Source organism: Adiantum capillus-veneris, chromosome 6, assembly GCF_014529385.1.
Source record: "Adiantum capillus-veneris isolate H3 chromosome 6, ASM1452938v2, whole genome shotgun sequence".
Taxonomy (NCBI): Eukaryota; Viridiplantae; Streptophyta; class Polypodiopsida; order Polypodiales; family Pteridaceae; genus Adiantum; species Adiantum capillus-veneris.
In genome coordinates, this window is record NC_140936.1 from 82929731 (window position 1) to 82945975 (window position 16245).

Sequence of the window (16245 nt, forward strand, 5' to 3'; positions counted from 1 at the left end):
TACTGACAAACTAGGCATTGGTCCGCATAGATCACTGTGCACAAGAGCTAATAGTTCGTCCCTACAATTCCTCTTTGATCTGTGTGGTTCCTGTGTGTGCTTACCATAAACACAATGCTCACAAAACTCAAAATCTTGAAATGAAAAGCCAGGCAAATAACCATAATGAGAAAGTATTTCCATTCCTCTTTTTGACATATGTCCCAGCCTACGATGCCACAGTGACACACTTGGCTGCTCAATCACATTAATTACATGGTTTTTAACCTCTGAAACATGTAAAGTGTATAGAGTTCCTGACTTGCTGCCATGTGCTACAGTCATCGAACCTTTGGAGATCTTCCAAGAGATGTTCCCATAAACTGTCACATAACCCGCATCATCCAACTTCTCTGTACTGATCAAGATCTTTCGGATTGCTGGAACATGTCTGACATTCTTGAGCCATAAAGAAGAGCCATTTTGAAACTTCAACTGCACATCTCTCACTCATTGCCAAGTCTGACATAATCTTTAGTAGCCACATATGATGTAAACCACTCTTTGTGTGAAGAAACATGTAAAGATGCCCCTGAGTCGATAATCCAATCACTCATAGTATGTCCATCCTCTGCACTCAAGAAAACAGAATCAAAATTGCTTGAGAGGAAGATGTCACCAGCTGCTATACCAGAACCACTGTCTGAACCAGATCCTGTGACATTCACCTCTTCAATCTTCATTGAACTCTTCTTTTCATCTTGCTCAGAACTCTTTGTTTTGCCTTTTTCGTGTTTCCACTTCGTATAGTCTCTCTTCATGTCACCCTTCTTGCCACAATGGTAGCATTCTATGTCATCCTTTGACTTCGAGTCATGAGATTTACTTCGGTTTTGTGCCTTCTTACCCTTCTTTTCTTTAGACTGTTGTCTCTCTCGAACAAGCAAAGCACTATTGCCTTTGCCTTTGTCAATGTTCTTCCTGTTCACTTCCTTTGTGAGCAAGCTGCCTTCTACATTAGCACTTGTAAGACCTTCTGGCGAGACAGAGTTACTTAATGCCCTGCGAAAAGTATCCCAACTGTCTGGCAAAGTGATTAAGAGAAACATAGCCTTCACTGAATCTGGAAAGACTATCTCCTGAGCTGTTAACTGGTTGAAAATTGTGTGAAATTCATTGAGATGATTTGACATGGCTGTCCCTTCCTTCATCTTCAAATCCACCAATTTCTTGAGCCAGTAAATCTGAGAAGCAGCACTTTGTTTCTCGTACATACCACATAGCTTTTGCCATACGCCATACGCTATAGTCTCTTCTCCTACGTTGAAGTAAACATTTTCTACCAGTGTCAACATGATTGTGGAACAAGCTAACTCGTCAAGCTCTTCCCACTCATCTTCAACCATATCTTCTGGTCTCTCCCCTTTGAGCTTCCATGGCTTCATTTTTTTTTCTGCACCAAAACCTGCCAAATCTGCTTCTTCCAGAATGGAAAGTTTGTGCCATCCAGCTTCTTTATGTTGTAAAGAGTCTCACTTTGAGAAGATGCCATGTCTGCCAAACTGTTACTTCTAGGAAAAATCCGGCAGAGTTTCCCCTGTAAACTGGCCTCTGTACACAATAAACAAGCTGTAAACAACAAGCTGAACACCTCTCCTCAAGAACTGTCAGTATTTTGAAAAATTTTGACAGAGTCTCCCCTGTAAACTGAGCTCTGGAAACCAAAAGATAGCTCAAAAACAACCATAAATAGCTGACCAGTGACAAATCTAAAAATCTCTGTAATATGCTATGTTGTAAGCATACACCGTCTCCTGTCTGGGCGATCACAGAACCTGTATTTGTCTCAAGACTGAACCTTGAACAATGCCTCAACGGCCTGATGCATAAGATGCAATCCAGTGTCTACACAAAGTCATACATCCTATGGGATAAAAGTCGTCAAAGAGGATGCGTGTAGAGGGGAACTCCAGCAACCTAATCCACCTCACACTTGGTAACCCAGCCCCCAGTGCTTGGCTTCAAAAAACCTCACCCACGACCCTCTCAGATGGCTCAGCAAACTCCCATATACAGACGCATACGGCACCGTATCCATTTCAACCTTTTCCACCTCTGACTGTGGGCAATCTTGGTTGCTTAGTTTCACATATGATGGCAATGGTGTCATCAATGCCTTTCCCCTGTCCATATGGAAACGTTGCAACACCAATTGAAGTCGCGGAGCGGAGCTTAGATCGATTCACACGCACACACACACACACACACACACACACACACACACATAGATACACAGACAGAGAGCTTACACAGTACGCAGAGAAATCATTGAAGGGTTATCTCCCAAATCTTATTATTCACAAAAGTATAAGTGAGTATATACAAAGAGTTAGTGATAAGCGAGTTAGGTGGGCGGCCGGCCATATCGGTATAAGAGGCCACTTGGGCTTTAATCCCAAGAGGGTATGAGAGTAGATCAAGAGGAAGAAGAAGTATTCTTATGAGAAGAAGTATTTCTCCTCACATAATCACTCTTAAAAGCTTAGCATAGCTTAGTAATAGCATGGTAGAGGAGATGAGCATACATTGGAGCGTGGCTCTTGGTTGGATTTGCATCACAAAGACAAGAGTTGTTGGTGTAGGCCTCCCTTCTCACAAGCTTGGAGTAGATGATGAGCTTTCCCTTAAAAATTGAGAAGGAGATAGTTTTCTTTACTTCACACATGAGTTGTGTGAGAGTGTGTGTGTGTGTGTGATAATGCCATGCCAAAAATCAGCCCCACCTCTCTCTTGGTCGACCCCTCTTGCTAATTCCTCTTGTTGGCCCCTTATTGGCTCATGCCAGGCTTAGCCAATAGGAAATTAGGGCCATAGTAGCTACCCTTACTATTTGAAGTGCCATCTATTCTCTCTTTTGCATAGCGTATGGTTTTTCAATTCATTTTGTGTATGCATATAGATGTCCCATGGTTAAACATATGCATTAAACACTTTTTTTTTTGCCTTCCACCTATGCATTTACCTTACAAGTGACCCAACCATGTCAACGGTTCTTATTCTAGCTCTACTACAACAAAGATATCCATCATCTTTTCCATCTCAATTGCCAAATCATCGATTGGGCCTACCCTTTTTTTTTTGTTGCAAAACTCACAATTGTGAGTGAACGTATTATGCAGGCACCAACAGATATACAAGACAGCCTCAAGCTCATGCCGAGCCTTGAAGGAGCACGGGTTCCATCCTAGCTAAGTTACAAGAGACATCCTATGATCGATGGCGAGGGATGCCCTAAACCAATCATCCGAGCTAAACCTTTTACTTACCACATGAATTAACTCCTTGATTTCTTGCACAATCTTTGAGAAGCTAGCCACAGAAAGGACATTATCGAAGACATAAGAGTTTCTGGCCTTCCAAATATTACTAAAGAAACAGTATCTGACAATCTGCGTACAAATTAGCATTGCAGGACTCCGAAACTGCTTGCCACCAAGGCACAAATCCCTCTTGAATAACCCTATCCTCCACCTCCTTTGTATCGATTTGCACACCTTTTCTGCAAGGCCTCTGCTGGGCATTCCATGAAAACATGGCCGAGGTCTCCGCTAGCCAATCTGCACCCTGAACATCTACCGGATCCGATACCACGCGCTTGAATCTTAACTCATGTTGGCAATGGCCCCCAAAGTACCTTCCACCGAAAAATCTTCATATACTGAGGCCATTGTGGATTCAAGATGTTCTTCATGAAATCTACCCATCGAGCCTCTGACCATTGCTTCTTTCACTGCTTGTTTAATGGGGCGAACCAATCAGCCTCATGAACTAGCATTTGGTAGATGCCCTTGGTACGGGGTTTGGGCCATTTCCAAGCTTTCCACTCAAAGACAGCTTCACAGATCAGCATGAGAATACAATCTATGCCTTCTACAACCCTATTGACAAGTAGCTTCTCAATGCCATTAAGTTGAAAGTGGACAGCCACCTGGTCATAGGATTTCCAGCACTTGCTATTCCTATCCTAGAAGTGGCTCAACCATTGAAGTCCTTTCGTTCTTGCAGTTCCCCGTGAAGAGCTTTTTGGAAGCTATTGATGCGATTGCAACAATGCTATGGCTGCCAGACAGCGTGTGAATCTACTCTATGTCATGTGTGCTATGTTCATCCACAAAAGATATTTTAGTGAACTGTTGTTGCTTATGAGGAGCATAAGAATGGGCCCTTGGGAGAGTCCCCCCCCTTGGCGGCCTTATGCGCGAGATTGGGGGACAGGCCCGGACAGCTCTGGAGAGCGCAGTGCGCACCAATGCAATGACTCCCATCAGCAGAAGCACGTTCTGCGGGACCCGCCTCTCATGGCTTCCACTTGGCGTCCCTACCTTCCGTGCCAGGCTTTTTAGCCCGTCCAGAGATTCTTTCTCCAGCCTCCCAAGCTCTCACACAGACGCTCTCCCTCGGGCCTTTTTCCTTGTATCGTGCAGCTGATCTCGCCTCTCGGCGACACCAGCAACCATTGGGGCAGCCTGGCAGCCTTACCTTTTAGATCGGCGTTTTTAGATAGACCATTTGGCCCTTTCCCAGTCCTAGTGTCCCACCCTTAGAGCTGCGTCCCGCAAGGTGCACGCATCCATAGAGCGCTTTAACCTCACTAGTGTGGCCGGCGGCCTTCGGCCGCCTCTCTCTGTCTCTCTCTCCCCCCTGCGTACGCACTGTCCTCACTGTAGCCGGATAAAGGAAATTGCGACACATGGCACTGGAAAACCAGTCTCCTTAATATATAGTATAGATGTGCTGCCAAAAAAATTTACAGCAATCACGTAGTGTAGTAGTCTTGGTGCTTTGGAGCACTCTAAGGGCAGTCATAAAGGAGAAGCAAGAACCAAGAAGCAAGGGAGGGCTTTAAACTCAGAACCACTAGTCAAAAGGCTACATGTTATCGAACACTACAGGTGGAGCGCTACATGTGTTGCGAAGTCTCGCCTTTTTTTCAAGTTTTAATGGGGTTGCCATGCATGCACAATGCATTGTATGTCTTGGGTTGAATGTGCGTGATTATGTTTGCAACGCAATGAATGCCTTCTATGCATTGTATCACCCGATGGGACGCAGTTCTTACTTGCTTGTGTGTGTGTGTGTGTGTGTGTGTGTGTGTGTGTGTGTGTGTGTGTCTAAAGGGGACTTCACATGGAGCATCTTTAAGCACCCTGCCATGAAGTGGATGCGATGCATTCTAAGCACATGCACGTACACTTGCTAGAAGCGGGGCTCTTTACAATGCCTTGAGAGCTTGCCCAACAGGGTTGCAACACCCCATAAAGTGCCCCATGTACAAGGGCAATCGATAGACCATGCAAGTGCTAGAAGTGGGGCTCCCTACAAGGCCTTGAGAGCTTGCCAAAAAGTCTTGCGACATCCCTTAACACGTCCCGTGTACAAGGACAATTGACAGCATCTTCAAAATGGTGCCAGCCTAAATCTCACCAATTTTGATGATCTAGCAATGGACAACTAGCGACACCACTGCCAAGCAACGACACAATGGGGGTGCAAAAAACCCTGGTGAGGGTATAAGGACCCAACACTTGGGTTCTTGCAAGATAAGGGATGAGCTTGGAGATGGTGTACCAGAGATTTTCGACCATTTTGACGCCCGGTGCTTGCTGTATGAGTGCTCTTACTCTCCTTCGGGAAGGTCTTCAAGATCCCTCCATGAGAAGGAACCCAAGGAGGTAAAGTTTTTTTGGGTCTCCTAAAGATACTCCACCCATGCGGTGATGGCGTATTGGCTTCACCCATGCTTACTTTTTTACTACATGGGTGCTTGAGACTGCCATCTCACACCAATGGGGCTTGGAGAGAGTGCCACCACCCTCCATAGAATCTCTTAAGATAGTTTTCATACCAAAACTTTGGCGAATTCTTCCGATTTTGTTTAACAATTGCCAGAGTGCTAATCATGCTATGATGCATACACACACAATCTGGCCTACAATTTCATTATGATTGAAAGATAGAAACTAACTATAATGGAGAAGCAATGATTAGATTAGAGTAAATAAGATCATAGTATGCAAATAGGAAGTGCTAATTATCACAAGAGGCTTTGCTACCAATTGTAGAGTACCAATTGTAGAGTTAAGGAGAATAAATTAGTGTGCCATTCATGGTAATGGCATGATTGGAGAGGTTAGTGTAGAGCTTGAGAGAAAGACTAATGCACAATAGACTCAAGCTATTGGTCGATCTATTGTTGAGAATATGCGTGACAAGCCTGACAGAGAGCCTAGAAGTAAGACAATACAAAGAAGCTCACACAAAAATTTAGTGGGGACGGGGATGTGAGAAAGCATATCAAAGTGTTTGAACAAATATGCGGTTCTCTAGGAGAACACAATGATCTTCATAAGAGTAGTGCTTTAAGCCTAACCTTAAGTGGGAAGGCAGGGGATTGGTATATAACCCTAAGGGTGGAAGAAAAAACGATTTACCCTACTCTTAGGAGATTGTTCTTGAAAGAATACATACAAGAGGGAGTGCTTTGTCGCTTAAAGCATTTGAATTCTCGTTGTAATCCAAATGAGCGCTTCAATAATAATCAATTGCTTGATAGATTCATTAGGAGATTACGACATGAGGATATCTACAATGGCCTAGTCATTAGAGGTATCACCACTTGGGAAGCAGTTACCACCAATGCGATCCAATTGGAGGATAATTTAATGATTCAAGGAGAAAGAGTGTCTGTTGAGCCTAAATCTATTAGCTTGCAAGCATTGGGGCATCAGTCAATGACCCTAAAGCCTATTGCTAAGGAGCCAAAGATATCTGAGATGACTTTAACATATCTCACCAAGGCCATTCAAGAGAGTCTTAGAGATAATCGTGCTCCGCAAAACAATCATATGTATCCAAGAAGGGAGCAACAATGGTGCTCAGTATGCTATGGATCGCATAGTACCAGTGAATGCCCTACTTTTAGAGTAAAATTCACTGGGAACTATGCGGTCCATAGCATACTGAGCTAAGGATTGCATAGTATTTAAGCGCGCGATGGCCAATAGAACAACCTTAGTATGGACAGACACACCTCGAGTGCCTGCATTGATGCCGGCCCCACCTCTTGAACAAACGTCACAACACATGGTCCCTAGGGCCCAAAATGTTGTTCAAACAACACCCTTACCACCTCCAGTGCTAGGACTGCAACCACCACATCCAAGAATCACTTCAGTGAATCAAGTGGGTTGTGAGTCATCTATTGCTTGTTTGGAAGGCTGTGAGGAAGATATAGACCCTAATATTGCCTATGGGATGGATGCGCTTGAAGAAAGTCCACAATACTACATGAAGGACTATTGGGGACAAGTCAAACCTGTTTATCAAGTAGCTGCTCTGCAAGAGGCCAAATTATTGATTACACTGCCAAGAGACCACCTCTTCAATGCTATGAGTGTGGAGGTCCACATCGTGTAGCTGAGTGTCCTATTAGGCTACAAAAGAATGCCACACTAATGCAAACCAATCAAGCGAGCACGTCTACAATGCTGATACTCATGTGTAATCGATGTGGTATAGATCATTTGATTGCCCAATGTCCAAATAATCCAAATGTGCTGAAGATCACGCCATTAAACTTGATTAAGGTTATCGAGGAGCCATCACAAAGTACACATGTGGTACCAATAAACGTACTCACATGATCGATGCTCCAAAAACAAAATTATATTCTTGAGGAAAGAGACACGACATCAATTGGCCAATCTCAAAAAAAGAAGAAAACACGAAGGAAGAGATCGCAAAAAGCAGCGCAGTCAGACCCCAGTTCAAAGACCAACATAGGGACTGGTGACGACTCCGTATATATGAACGATGCTGAAGAGGATTCTGATTCATGTGACACCATGGAGACCAAAACGACCACTAAGATAGAAACCAACAAGGAAGATCTTCATGAGCCACAATGGCCAAGATCCAAGAAGAAGATATGAACTTATCCAAACCCTACATAGGAGATTGAGCGAGTCAAGCAATTAAGGAGTTTGGTAGAAGATACCCAAAGGGATCTAGAACCGGCACCTAGGCAGATCTAGATTACAAACACCATGTTCCCTATGCAATAACAACCTCACCAAGTCCATAGACCCTTAGCCATACCTAGTGTCATCCAAGAAGAAAGTGACTTAAATTCATGGGGAAAGTGGGCGTACTCACTTCTTGATGGAAAGAATGTTTACAGAGGGACTACCTGATCCTATCGTAGAAATGGAGATTCCATCTTCCCCACGTAAAGGTACTGAAGCCCAAAAGGTGCTGTTAAATATTGCTAAATTGATGGACTTCATGGCTTCCAAAGTTAGAACCACCATCATGTCCAAACTATATGGAGACCCTGAGCTATTCTTAGCTCTTCGAGCTTTCCTCAATGGAGAACTGAAGGTCGGGCTACCACAATTTGCACAGATGGATGGAGCTGGGGAGATGCCAATAGAGGAGGAACACTTAGATCCACAACCCAACCTAGATGAGAACCTTGTTGTAGAAATACATGTTAACAAGTTGGGACGATACTTTGAGGGAGATGAATCCAGTGCAACCATACCAATCACTACCAAGGGAATAACTGTGAAGGGATTCTTGATGGTGGCGTTGGGGCTAGCATTGTGACTAAAAATTGCTGGGAAACTATGGGAAGACCTCACCTTGTGACCACAAGATAGCCAATGGGTCTATTGTTAAACCTATTGGGATGCTAGAAGATCTCAAGATCAAGGTCTTTGGACATAAAATAAGAGTTACCTTCATTGTTATGGATTTCTCCAAGCACACTATGGCATCTGAGATGATCTTAGGACGTCCTTTCATGAGGGAAGCAAAAATGGTGCATGACTGGTCTAAAAACTTGTCTACTTGCAGTTCCAAGATTCAGTCATTCGAGTGGATCTTGTGACTGGTCGAGCACATCCTCTAGGAAACAGGTTTACAATTGATCATAGATCTGACACCACAGTTCACTCAGCCCCATTGCAGTATTGTTACATGTGTAAAGCGGACACTGATGTTGGGGAGAATTCTCCTTATATGGATGTACTACCTAGGATGACCGAGTCGGACAATGTGGATTGGGTCCACCTAGCAGCAACCATAGACACTTGGAGAAACAGGGGGACGACCTGGGTAACACCTGAGGGGGATGAAATGCCACCACTCGTACCCTTAAATATGCTAGAAGCAATGCATATAGCTTCTGACAAGACTCATCCCAATGTAACGAAGAAAACATACAAGTGGATCCCTAAAGCTTCTTTAGCGACCATAGCTAGTGCTAAAAAAACAGAAGCCTTGTAAGAAACGTCCCACTCGCCCCAAAAAAAGTAAGAAAATGTTGCGATGGATTCCTAAACGACTATTGGAAGCCCAAGTCTACTATCAAGGAAATGATCAAATCTGGGTGCCAAAACGTAAATTGTGCTCTTACTTGTCACCTAACCCATGTGAGCCCAATCCTATAGCTCCAAAACGAATTGACGATCGTGGAAAGAAAAAAATCACAGAATGTTACACACCCGCTCCAGAGCTAGTTTGGGTACAGAAGAAAGAACGACTTGTTACACCTAGCTCAGGAAGGGGGGAGTCCCATGAAGCTTCTAGCTCCTCATGTAATGCATCCATAGAGGTAAAAGCTTCTCCACATCCTCCACCTACAATAGTGGACCTCCATGAAGCTACAAAGGAATCCACACCTCCCAGTGTTCAAGAATCATCTGATGAACCACTTCAAGTTCGATCCTGGGAGAGTATCTTACACCCCTTGCAACTCGACGAGGCACCTAAGGTAAACTACTGGCAAAATTCCCCACCTATTACCAACTGGAACAATTGGTTTCAAAGGGTGACGAACACATTTTAAATAGTATGATCTATCCAAGGAAGGGGGGAGTGTTTGCTGACATCCATCATTCACTTGCTTCCCTCTCAACCTTCCTCCCTGACCTCTTAATCACCAATCTTAAGGAATGTATATATAAAGCCTTATACTCACAAAAAAGAAAAAAAAGTAAAGAGCAAGAGCAGTTAGCAAACGAGTATGCACAATAAAAGTCATAACATTGACCAGACCTACACATTCACATTCGGTACACTGAAACAGAGACCTATGTCATCAAACATCTTTGATCCTCATCACTCAAGTGATGGAGGGTAGGTAGGATTAGTACGATAGGAGTTTTTTTCCGTTTTAGAGTTTAGTGATTAGCAAAGTTTCTTTTTTCCATTGATGTGCCTCCTAGAGGTATTCTTGTGCTTCGTAGTGTGTACAGGAATGTGTTGGTGTGGTTATGATTTGGACCTTCATGGAATCTTTCTCTCGTTCACTCTTCAAATCAAGCACGATCATCAACACAAACAGGTGTTTCTTGTTCATTAGCATTGTCCCTTATCTTTTTTGCATCTATGTTTGTCTGCTTTAATTTTGATTGGTAGCATAATATTCAGTGCATTTTCTTAGTACCAAACATTAAATTCAATGCAATCTTTTGTCATAATCACTTGTCTAGGTTTAAAAAGCAAGCAGTCCGACTAAGCTAGTTTGACCAAGCTAGGCGTTAGAGATCTTCTCTTAATACCATGGGGAATGCCTTCCTAATAATCAATGGCTACTTAGGTTCTTAATCCGATTTAGGCACCATTGTGTGAAATGTACTAGGGCTTTCTAGTGGGCTTAGTCCCTGTTGACCTTTAGCTTAAGTATGATAAAGGGAGTTTACTAGTGTGATGAGCCTGGGGAGGGTAACAATGTTATATGACCCCCCAAAGTTACAAAATTAAAATACTGAAAACGAACAAACAAAAAAATCAAAGTGCCACAATGTAAAATCTTAAGCTGGAAGAGAAATCTCAGCTTAATTTGGTACTTCACTCACATGTATCGCCTATGGTACTAGAGCTCTAGAGGTTCCCAGTGTGGGAGCTTTTCCTTGAAAAGCAAAAAACCCAAAGTATACAAAATAAGCACACACATCAAAATTGAATCACTGTGCAAAGATTTTGGGGGGTCAAAGAAAAGGGAATTAGTGAGGCGATGATTTTATGAGCAATTCCTTTTATTGTAGCTTAAGTACAAGGTCTTCTAGCTATAGCCTCTAGTCAGCCCTCGGACATGAAATACTTGGCTGTCGCGATTAAACAATTTAATTGACCGGAGAAAATTGAGAAGCTTGCCCATGGTATTAATAGTCGATGTTTAGTGCCTTTCAATAGTTAAATTAGCGACCCCAAAGTTGTTTAGTTTTTGACCTTTACAACTGTTTATGTGTTTGATTATATTGCAATTTAATGTTTATTGCTGACAAATGGTTTAAAATTCTGTTACCAATCAAATTGTCTGCCTACAACTGCATATGCTTTTTAATTGTATATAAGAATGCAATTACTGTGTCAATTTTGTTTGATTTTGTAGTGACTAAAGAAGGCTAAGGACACTCATCTCAAAGGCTCTTCCACCTCAACAAATGAGCTTCAACTCAATAGCTTCCGAGGACGGAATCTACATCAGGAAGGGGGGCATGTTAACCCTCACGCACATTCCTATCATCTACAATAGACACCATATTATTTATTTGGTAGAGTCAGGTACGGGGCTTGTCGGTCCAATAGGAATGATTAAGAGTGATCGCGATGAGAGGCGCACTCAAAAACTGGAACCTATAATGTTTGGGTAAGATTGGCCAAGTGTGGGCGTCCAAGTGTGAATGGTGCGAGCCCATATAAAAGTCAATCTAAACCTAAAATACCTCATTCTCTCATTTGTGCAATGCAAAAAGAGTGCTCTTGCTCCATCTCCTTCTCTGTCTCCCTTGTGTACTAGTGTGTGTGTGTGTGCTTGAGAGAGAGAGAGAGAGAGAGAGAGAGAGAGAGAGAGAGAGAGAGTGATCAAGCATTGCGGCGCATGACGCCGGCGAGGCGGTTGAGCATGGCGTAGCGGCATGTCCCTCTTCTTCACGGCGAGGAATCCTCCATGACAGCAAGCGTAGAGCGGTGAGTGACACACCAACGTCATCTTTGAGCTTAGTTGCGTGCTTGGAGCCATTTGTGGCTTGCATACAGTGTATCGGCAAGTCCCTTGCATTGACACGTACGACAGATGCACACATAGAGATTCTCCTTTCTTGGACGATTGACCTTCTTCATGTTGTTGGAGTGGTTGGAGGTTGACCTTCTTCACGCTGTAAATTTGGAGGCTCTTGGCTATCTTGCGATGTAGAAATGACATCGCGGTTGACAAGTCCCTTCGCTTATCACGTGGAAGAACCATCCTGGCATAGGAGGGATGATGAAATGGAGGAGATAAAATAAAGAGAAGGGAGATGCAAGCAAAGAAGAGGAATGAGAGATGCAATGACACAAAACATATAGCACAAAAAGGTGCAACAAGAAGGGAAGGAAAAGGGAGAGAGATTGTGTGCTTTTGTTTGAGAGAGAGAGAGAGAGAGAGAGATAGAATCTCAAACAAAAATCCAAAAGATCTTAATAAAGAAATTCTTATATAAGTGTCACACATCACAAACGATCAAGACACTGGCAAGTTTGGTGAGACATGATGAGCTCAAAAAGTGCAAATAAAGAAATCAAGACCATCCCCTTCCTCCCCCCATTGATCACTACGTGGCAATGCCACATTGCGGTGTTGCTGCATGGTGTTGCCGTGTGGCGATTGATGGGGGGAGGAAGGGAACGATCTCGGAGTGAGAATCCACATGATGGTGCTGATATGGCAGCACTTCCGCGCTGCATTGCCACGTAGATTCCCACAACATGAAAGTCCACATGGCGGTTGACGGGGGGAGAAAGGGGATAGTCTCGTTTAAAAAAAGAAAAAGAAATGGTTTTTTGGAAACTCTTCGAATTTAAAGATAAAGTACCTACACAAAGGTTTACTTTTGATTATTATTGAGGTTAAATTTCATGTTAAAAGCTATAATCACTTCATTTCAAACTCAAAATATATAAATATGTCTACGTGGAAATTTACATGGAAATGTTTGCCACGTCATATTCCATGCAAAATGCTACATGGATTCCCGCAGTGTGGAAATCCACGTGGCACTATATGTAATGGAATTGGCCTAATTAAATTGAGAGTAGCGGAAATTAATGAGAGTACTTTTGTGAAATGACTCTGTGAGCATAGCGGGTGAACATAATTGAAGATAGCAACATAATCATAGCAATTAGTTAACTTGGCATGAACAATACTTTTGAAGGAGAGAGAATTTAGAGAACACGACGATAGTTGAGGACCGGATTTATGTGGAGCCGGTCCCCCCTCCAATAGGCATTTGTATTATGATTTCTCCCATTAAGAGAGACTTGTTACAATACAATCTTTGTGTTCCTTGTGACCTAGGTGATGCAATGAAGAAGGAAAGCTTCATGCATCACAAGCATAACATAAACTTGAAGAAATCTTTGACTATCCCAAGCCTCAGTCCCAAGACCTCAAACACCTTCGAAGGTGGAGAGAGCTAGCAGGGAATGAGGGTAGGGAAGAGGAAGAAGAAACATTTCATAGGAGAAAGAATTAGTTCCTCACTTATCATAACTCTTCTTGCTAGCATACATAATAGCATAGTAATGAAGAAGAAGGAGATGGAAAGCTTAAGCATTGAAGCATGGCTCTTGGTTGGATTTGCACTCCATAGCCAAGTGTTGGTGTAGGCTCTCAACCTCTACTTGCTTGGAGAAGGGAGGGAGCTCTTGCACTTTGCATAGCACACAATGAGAGTGTTTGTGAGTGTGTGTGGGTGAGTATACCCCCTAAGCAACCCCCTAGCTTGCTTGGGTCGACCCCCCCTTGTAGCTCATGCTTGAAGCTCATTGGACCCCTCCAGGCCTAGGAAATCACAAGCAAGAGGCATTACAAGTAGCAAGGGTAGCCTTGGGACAAGTGTCCCTCTTTTCCCTTTGAGAGAGAGGACTTACCAATAGGCTTCAGGCACACCATGAGGGCAACATGAGGAGGAACTTGACAAGTGTCCCTTTTGCTTTTTTTGTACCATGCATGCCTTGTGTGAGTGTGTGGGTGTTCTCTCTCATCCCCCCTCTTGTAGGACTTGCCCCCTCCTTGTAGGGATTGAATTTTGACTTTTGTACACCTCAATCCACTCAACCTTGGCCTTGATTCCCACCACAAGTTTGGTCCTTAAGCCCCTCAGGCTTGGGTTGTGTTCTCACCTCAAGTACAGCCTGAGCATCTCAGGCATGACAAGCACCTCAAGCATCTCAATCATCAAGCACCTCAAGCACCTCATTCATCAAGAATCTCAAGCACCTTAGTCATCAAGCACGACAAGCACCTCAAGCTTGGGCAGGGTTCCCACCTCGAGCACAACCCTAGCTTACCTAAGGTCAAAGGACTTTTACACTCATTATTGGAGGTCTTCAATGAAGCTAACCCTAAGGTATTATGCTCTTGGTTAGCCTTGCTCTTTGATAGACCATCTCTCATATGGGCCCCTTTACCATTGGCCCCATGTTGGGATAGATCTATAAGCACATGTTTGTATCTTAACCCTTGTTCCCGTTTATTCTCCCACATTAAGTGATCAGTTTAATATGAGAAAATCATTTCGATTGTTTAGATATTAGATATTAGATTTTATGACATTACCTCTCTCTTGAAATCATAGTCGTCCTCGACTATGAGGTAGAAGAGATAAAGCTTAAATCATTAGTCAATTTTACTTAGTGGGTAGAGGATCCCTTTTTACCCTACGATATCTTTCCAAGATGGATGACTAATCCATTTGGTGCTTGGGAGGCATAGCTGCCGCAAGCATGTCTGCTCTTTAGTCCATTTCATTCTCCCTAAGTAGAGTGACAAATTCTACTTGGTGTTTGAGAGACGTCGTCATCACAAACATGATTCTAAGCATGCATACTAGTTAAATTTGTGCACAATTAAAAAGAGGACTAGTCTTATAAGACAAAAACATGAGTCATTTAAAAGAAATTTGTACATTTGCTTACTCCAATGTAGCATTGTAAGCATTGACAAGGTTCATACTATCCTTAAACTGAATTCCTTGCATGCATCTAGCATCTTCAAAAGGATAATTTTTGAACTTAATAAGATACCATCGGATAATCTTACCATGTCATAGTACCTTGTATCCGTGCCGAAGGATAGCTCGGTTTGTAGCACCTCTTCTTGGTCTTCAACTTCGAGAGAGTCTTCAATAATTGGCTCACTTGGTGGCTCTCCTTTGTAGGGCTTAAGTAGTCTTACATGAAAGGCATTGTGTATGAGCCAATGGTTGGGCAACTTGAGTTGATAAGCCATCTCATTGATGGGCTTCAAGATTTGGAAAGGACCATAGTATCTTTTTGCTAGTTTAGCATAATACTTTTGATGGCCTGTAGGATTTTTGCTCGTCGTTTGCCGTAATCAAGTCTTAGGAAACTTGAGTAAGACCCAATCATTTTCGTTGAACATTAAGGCCCTTCTGTGCTTATCAACAGCAGCTTTTTGCCTTTGTTGAGAGATGGATATAGCCTCCTTAATCTTTTGAAAAGATTCTTGTAGGTCACGGCTATACTCATCGACGGCAAAGATCTTCCCATGTACTTTGAGCAACAAGGGACTTTTAGGTCTTTCCTTAATGATCTCAAAAGGTGCTTTTCCCGGAGAAGTATGCACAGTATTATTGTAGGCATACTCTACAAGAGGTAAGTACTTTTCCCATTGTGAGCGTTGATCTACTTCGGTAACATAAGTCTTGAGTAGATCGAGTATCGTAAGATTAGCTATCTCACTTTGGCCATCCGTTTGTGGGTGATAGGCCGAAGAGAAATTCAATCTTGTTTCTAGATTTTCAAAGAGACCCTTCCAAAAATTACTGGTCATTCTAGCATCTCTATCTGACACGATGGATGTGGGTAATCCATGGTGCTTGAAAATCTGAGATATGAAGAGAGTTGCCATTTGGTGTGCCTTAATCCTGTGGGGTTCACTATATTTAAGACCACTATATCACGTGCGTTCATGCTCTTTTTCTAAAATCCCTATTCTGTGAATTTTCTAGGAAATATAATGAACCCTTTTCTTGTAAATTCTGTAATTTTTTTGAGATTTGTAAAAACATATCCTTATGTAAATTTATTTCTGTAATTTTTAAGGGATTTAAATACCCTTCTGTTGAACTCACGTGATAGGTCACATACTATGTAAGGTGAACCCCCTGGGGCCTTAATAGTCTTTTTGACAGG